This window comes from Cryptomeria japonica, chromosome 4 (genome assembly GCF_030272615.1).
Source record: "Cryptomeria japonica chromosome 4, Sugi_1.0, whole genome shotgun sequence".
In the NCBI taxonomy this organism is placed as follows: Eukaryota; Viridiplantae; Streptophyta; class Pinopsida; order Cupressales; family Cupressaceae; genus Cryptomeria; species Cryptomeria japonica.
Window position 1 is genome coordinate 631,055,347 of NC_081408.1, and position 7,628 is coordinate 631,062,974.

Genomic DNA, 7,628 nt, shown 5'->3' on the forward strand with positions numbered 1-7,628 from the left:
AATGAGAAAGTTGACTTGTTTACTATGTGGAAAAGAGAGAGGAAATGAGTGAAATGAGGTGCTACAAGTTCGAGATTGCGTTGTAACTTTGGATTTGAGCTAATTAAACTAATGTGGATCTTCCTTGCAAATTTGGAGAAAAGTCATCAGGACCATGGTGGGAATGTACATGGTCCTCCACAAAATCCGCGTAATGAAAAATGGTTCTTTCGTGTCTGCAAGTGAAGCCCAAACCTGCAATTATAGCTACACACTTGCAACCTACACACATAAAAGAGAGAGGAAATGTTTGTGGATAGGGTTTTGCCTCAGTCAAACCTAGGTTGAGGAGTCAACCTTGAAAGAAAGTAATTTCAAATGCTTAAATGTAAACAATAGAAATGTATACCTTATAGATCTGCAACTTGTTGATGATGATTAATTTGCTTCTTGAATGTAATCACAAATGTTGTATGAAATGACATGTAACATGAAAAAACCCTAACACACACACATACTTGCAAATGAATTTTGTAATGTTTCTCCAATGGATGAATGAAGAAGACTTGAATGCTTGAATGCTTGATGATGACCTTGAAATCTTGTATCTTCACCTTATGCTCTCTATCTATCTTATTTTTTGTTCATCCTCCATGAATGAGGGTATTGAATTCCCTTTTATATATGCCTCAAGGATTAACTTTCAACCACTAAAGGCTGACAAAGAGGAATAACAAACCTTGAAGATAAGAAATGCATAGGAGATCGAGCAGACCGGACATAGGACCACCCTAAGGGGTGAGGACAGGGGTGCCACACCCCTGTCCTAGTGGGACAGGGGTGCTACACCATTTTCTTAGGGGGGATAGGGCCACCACACCCTTGTCCTACCCTTTTTTGGGGCTCGGACAGGGGTCTAAAGAAGACACAAGACATAAAGGAGGAAGAGAGAAGTGTTGGAAATGCATAAATAGGTCCTAGTTTGGGAAGAAGATGCCATCACCAAGGTGAGGACCCAAAATGTGGTTAAAATTGCATGGGTTGCAATTTTATGACACTATAGGTAGTCATCCACGAGGAGGTTTTGAATTGAGAGATGTCCAGGGTTGGACAAGAGGAGTGGACATGCTGATGAATTTTCAGAGGCTATGAAAGAGGTGCACGACCGATTCAGAGATACCTTACAACAGAATAGTTAAAAGGTTAAAGCAAGAGTGGATCATACAAGAAGAGATGTGCAGTACCAAGCGGGTGACATGGTCATGGTTCATCTTAGCAAGGATAGGTTTCCCAAGGGAAGCCATAGCAATTTGATGATGAGAAGGATTCGACCTTGTAAAATTTTGGATAAATATGGTCCTAATGCTTACAAAATTGAACTCCCTAATGATGTTGCTATTTCACCTATATTTAATGCTTCTGATCTAACATTGTATAGGAGTCCTACTGCAAGAGAAGGTGTGGGTGAATCTATTCAGGAAAGTGAGGAATGGATAAAACACTTACCATCTAAGGAGCTGCTTAAGATGGAGTGCATTTTGGATAGCAGGGAAGCCAAGAAAACAAGGCACAAGATGTATTTTGAGCACTTAGTTGAATGGAAGGGCCTTCCTGACTCAAAATCTACTTGAATGCTCGAGGAAGATATCAAAAAGTAGGGTGGTTATTTGCAGCAGTTGGTCTCTAAGAGGACTTGAGACACATTTCACCCTGGGAGTATGGTGCAAGAGCACCTACCTCTAAAGACATGAACCAAAAATAAGATGATTTTGTATTAGCCTAGAAGGAATGTAATAAGACCCTATGGGTCCCTTCTGTAATTCAATGTCCTAGGAGTGTGACAATTGTGTCCATGTTTGGGTTAAATTGTCATCTAGGGTCTAGTAGAGCAAATTGAGTCAATAAGGGTCACACTGGTCTAAATTGAAGGATCACATGACAACAAGTCTATTTAAGTCATTTTTGATGTTTTAGAATCAAATGTAATCATTTTGGGGGACTATGATATTCTGGAGTCTAAGTTGGTTGAATTATGCAAAAGTTGTCATATTGTCAATTTATTGTCATGACAATTTTACACTTTTTTGTAAGTTGTGATTGTCCAACGGTTAGTTCAGTTTGAAAAATAGTTGGAGGAGGTTGTGGTCATTTGGGAGATATCTTTAAAGGCCCCAAACACCAAAGGATGTATGTTGGTCATTTTGGAAAAAAAATTAAAGCACCAAGAACTGTTGGAAACTCAGAAAACCGTCTAAATTTTTGTTGATTGCATACTGAAGGTGGATTGGAAATAATGCTCATGACATAGTTCCTATAACTAGATCATTTTACCTTTGTTTTTGTTTCAGTGTAAATTCTTGTAGTGATCGCTGCCCCATTCTACAAGCAAATCTCTACCGGGTAGCCTAAAACCATTAAAGCCTTAGGGTTTGACTGCAATAATGGGTTTTGGCCTATCAATCCTTAACTAACCACTTTGTCATTATAGGAGATGATAGGCCACTATATCATATGCTAGTTCCAAAATCCATTAAGAGGATACAACAGGGAGAAAAGGATGGAGAACTAACCCTAGGTCTGGCATCTTTATGTGACACATTTGTTTGATGAGTGCAGAGCGTGAGAGTTGAGTGGTAGAGCACTGGAAAGGGGTTTGAATGTGGTAGAAGAGTACTTTGGAGGTTTACATAACATTTCATGGTAAGTGATGGCCATCCATTAGGCGAACCAAACCATTTTGTGGAAGGCATTCAGTCAAATACATCTAATAGCCCTATTAGGTTTGTTAGTGCAGTATTGGTTGGGATATCTGCAAGTTGGTTCGGTACTGGAAACTGATATATAGTTGAGAACTCCTGATCCTTTAAATGGAGGCCTAATTGCAACAGGTTTTGTTTGTGGGAGACTGAGTCAAAATTCATGTTCTGGTGGATCTAAACCATGAAATCCAGTTTTATTTGTGTTAAGGTGTTGTGAGAACACCCCTACAAGGATCGTTGTATTGAATTGGTCAAGTGGGTCATTCAAACCCTATATCCTAGTAGTATCCCAGTCATGTATGCAAGGGTGTGTGTAGTCACACAGGAATTTGAGAAGTGTTAGTTTGTTGTAAGTGAACATAGTGGAGCCTTTGGGTCTTCCAAGGTGTTGTTTGGTGCCGTTGAACCATTCCTTGACTTGGCATTGTGTAAGGATCTTTGGAATTAGGGATTACCGGTTGAGTTTGTGAGCCTTAGAGGTTGGTTGGTTCAAGGTTATCCTTCTGGTATGTTGCCTCCTCATCGGTGGCACAACAACCCAAAAGAGGATGTGTAACTCAACTACCCATGTGAGGTGGAGAGTGACACATGTAGCTAAAGTATTTTGCCATGTGTCCTCATATTAACCACTCTTAATAACCTAAGCAAGCTTAAATAATATATGTGTAGAAAAAATAAATAACCCCTAACATGAGAAAAATATAAAACCTACACTAACAGAATCCTTTTTACTCCTAATAGTAAAGTTTATTTAGAAGATTTACTTAGATTTCTATAATGATCAATGATAGGATACCTGACATTCTATATCTCACCATTTCTTATCAAAACTATAAAAAGATCTACATTTATTATTGACAATGTAAAAAATTATGAAACAAGATAAATTTAACAATAATATTCTTAAAATCTATATTCCTTTCTCCCTTTGATGTCCAATTGATAAGTGATGTCCAAACTAAAATACTAACAATTTATCCAATAGAAAAAAAATATTACAGATCTTGACAACGATTGAAGGGACTAATTGTACTTTGTCTAAACAAAAGGCTATAGTAGAAATTATGATAGTAATTATAAAAATTGTAACTTCACAGATTTGGGAGAACATGATATTTTGATCCCTTGGTCATCAACAAGTATGCTATTGGTAGAGGTTAGAGGTAGTAAGAGCCAAAATAGAGTTATGGTTTCCTACAATGCAAGAAGAATTTGAAATAACTTTTCTAGCAAATGATGACTATCGATGAAACCTTCAAGCTGCAAATGTGGTTGGACACAAGCAGCCACGTCTCTGACTCTTTGACTACCCGAAAGTTCACTCGCAAATCGTATCTTTTAACACCAACGTTAATTAGATCATCGTGTTAGTGGTGTTTCTGCAGCATCTCGAAAAGCAGGCGCTCAACCTTGCCAGGGTATCCAACCTTCTCAACGAGAATTGTCAACAGTTTTAAACCACCTCTTTTTTCCAGGACACCTAGAACCAAGCCAACATCCCCATGCTTTTTCAAATTGCTCTACTTTCCACGCTTCAATAGATAGATTCTTCCTCTTCACAAATTAGTGACATTGACCCAATACTTATGAAATGTCTTGATGAAGATTTTCTTCTAAATCCATTTTCTTTTTTCTTCGTTGGGACATAAACGGTCTATTCCCTAGGTTTGACGCAATCGGTTTCTTTAATCAGCTGATTTGTCCTTTTGACTAAGAAAAATGCAGGGAAACTATAAACAAATTCCCAAACATAGACCTGCAAGTGGCATGAAGTCAATTCTAGGCTCTTTCTCTTGTTGTCATGATTCTGATCGAAGGGCTTAAATCACACACCTAAATCTTTGATGTCTAAATTTAAAAGTGTTCAACATTTAGAGTTGACGGACATTCTTTAAATTTAATATGTTACTTAGAATGTGTAATTTAAGACTAACTCACTGCGGCATTTCTTGCTCTGTCAGATGATACACTTTCCTAATTCAAAGATGTATATTAAACACTCAAAATCAAATTCCCTATCTTGTGGCGATAATAATCATATAGAGATCAAATACATAACAGTAGTGGCATGCTAATACCCAGGACTCCAATTACTCTTGAAGCTATGCCATTGCAATCTTATCTTGGGAAAACACTTTGGGTGGCATTCTGTAAAATAGTTCTCATGTCTTGTCTAATCATTCTTTTGGCCCTGGTGCGATGTACATTTTTTTGTAAAACATGTTCATGCCTGTTCAGTGCCTCTTTTGAATGGGCTGTGGCCTTTTCACCAATTCACTTCGTACATATCCTGATATCGCTGTTGTTCATGAAACGATATTAAGAAAAGGTCTACATGCCTTCTCCAGTGTTCGGTTGTGCCCCTTCTGTCAAATAGTTCCCTTGCCTGTGTGGCCTATTTTTGGCGTTTAATTTATCCAATGTCTTCCGTGGCAATTGTAGCTATTATGTCTTTCATTGTACGTCAATGCATGTCCAAACCCTCTTCCAATGCTTCCATGCTAGCATCAGATGCTGGCAACAAATGTAGGAATTAGCTTTTTGTTGGAGTCTAATCTCACCTACCCCATCCCTCCGTATGCACAAGTGTTTACAGAATTAATGGCAGGATTTGTATTTGTTTTCAACATCTACTCCAACCTGTCCACCGTACCATCTATAGTCTTCAAACATTATTTTATGCAAAAATTCTGGAAGTTTCCAGCTACCTCGTGCCCATTCTAGAAACATCTAAGACCTCCATTAAAAGAGGCATTCTGTAATCATTTTGTGGGATGAATGGATGAATAGAAAATATGGTTTGATAAATAAAAATTTGTCTTCCTTATGCTGCTCTGTTTTCTTCATGCTCTGTTTTTGTGCTCTGTTCTGTTTCATTTCCAATAAATGGTATCAGAGCCACATTGATCATACTCACTGGGAGTAGAGGATCATGGGCATAAGAAGAAGATTGCTATGCTGCAAATCAAAGAGTGTTGTTTGGAGACAAGTTTTATGTCGTTGCAAGCAGTGTTCAAAGCTGAATTTGCAGACTTAAGCCACCGCCTTAAGTAGAAAGAGCCATAGAAAGCCAAAGATTTGTTAGACAAGAAGTTAAACGTCCCCAGTCTACAAAGGGATAGTTGTCTTGAAGTTGTTGTTTGCAGCATAGAATGTCATCATCGTAGTCAGCAAAGAGTGAAGAATAAATCATGGGTTGAGAGAAAGATTGGGGCAGAGTTGGAGTTGGAGATTGAAAAGAGTATTGAGATTGTCAATGAAGCTTATCAAGTCCAGTCTCTGCTAGAAGAAGATTGATATTTCTTTTAATGTCAAACTGTTGTTGCTTATAGAGATGGAGTCATAGCCAAAAGGGATGTTGCAGGAAAACAACATTAAAGGCACAAATGATGGCTGACAATATTACGGTTGAAGGAGCTTTGTAGAGTCTACCATACACTTGAAGCTGCAGAAGCCTTCCAGAGAATCTCCCCTCAACAAAGGGAAGGAAAGTAACTGAATGGAGCTTGAGTAAAGGGAGTCTTGATGTTGAAGTCAGAGATTTTGGTTAGCTGTAGTTATATTTGCAAAATGGTAGAATCATTCGTGTGTAAGCTGAAGTGAAAGAGATTGAAGAATAAGGAAAGCTGCTAAGGTGTTTTAGAGGTCATTTGAAGGCAAATAATAGCCACAGTTTGGAAGAACAGAAGTCAAGGCTAAGTCACTGAGAGAAATGTTCAAGGAGATTGTTGTTAATACATAGCTAGTGAATGAAAGGTTGTTCCTGAAGGAGATTGTAGAAATAAAAATTGCCTCTTTGGAAGGAGACAATTTGCAGTAGCAGAAACACAGTCAAGTGTCAGGGTAAGGTAAGTTTATTTTTATTTTTTGTTTCAATGGGTAAAGTGGACAGAGTAAAGAAAGAGAAAACAAATGACGCATTTATTTGATGGAATTTACTTTTTCATCTCATCCAATGAGCAGTCAGAATTTTGAGAAGTTGAATGCTAAAGCAAATGTTGACAAATTTAAATTGGAATAATACTTAATACGACAATATTTATTTTTAATATAATTGGTGAATGCTGTTAAAATATTTGATTAAATGCAATTAATAATAGAAAAATATATACGCCCAAAAACTTTAGGAATGCAATAAATCTAAATCATTAAATGCATATAGGATTTGATGCATTTTCTGGAAACTGTGATTATCTGGAAACTTCACAGCCAAGTAAGTTCGATTGTTTATTCATTTCCATGTTTTCTAGCTCATTTCGCAACGTCTGTCCACAAAACTATTGGAAAACCATTCTAAAGAGCTCTATAACTTGACATCCCTTTTACAGAGGTCCATTGCAAGAGTTGTGTAACTTGACATTGCATTAATACATATTTGTGTGGTAGCTTTGTTTGTCTATTGTTGTTTCTAGCTGTTTCCAAAGCAACTATTGGTTTGTGGTGTTCTGCAAATACATAAAAGCTGCAGCCAAGAGAAGCAGATACTTTTATTTTAGTACTAAAGAGGTATGTTTAGAAAACCTTGTTTCTAGTCCAAAATCTGTGCAATTGTTGGAGTCTTCATTCTTGCGGCAAACGGTGGAAAGAAATTTAGCCAGAACCAAATCCTCTGTTTTGTAGCTGTTTTTTTAAGTTTATTGCTCTTTTCTAAATCTGTTTCTTTAGTTTAGAGCAGAGGCGTGAAGCTGTGTTGGGTGTTAGGCTCAGCCATTGTAAACAATGTAATGCTTAGTGCTTTCCAAAAAGCAAAATTTTGCGGGTTTCAAAATTTATTTGGCATGTTACAATAAGCAAAAATGAACTAAGTGGAAAATCTGAAATATAAAAGGAGGGTTCTAAATAAAACCAGGGATACAGCTGAACTCATTCCTGGTATAAAAATTCTTTTAA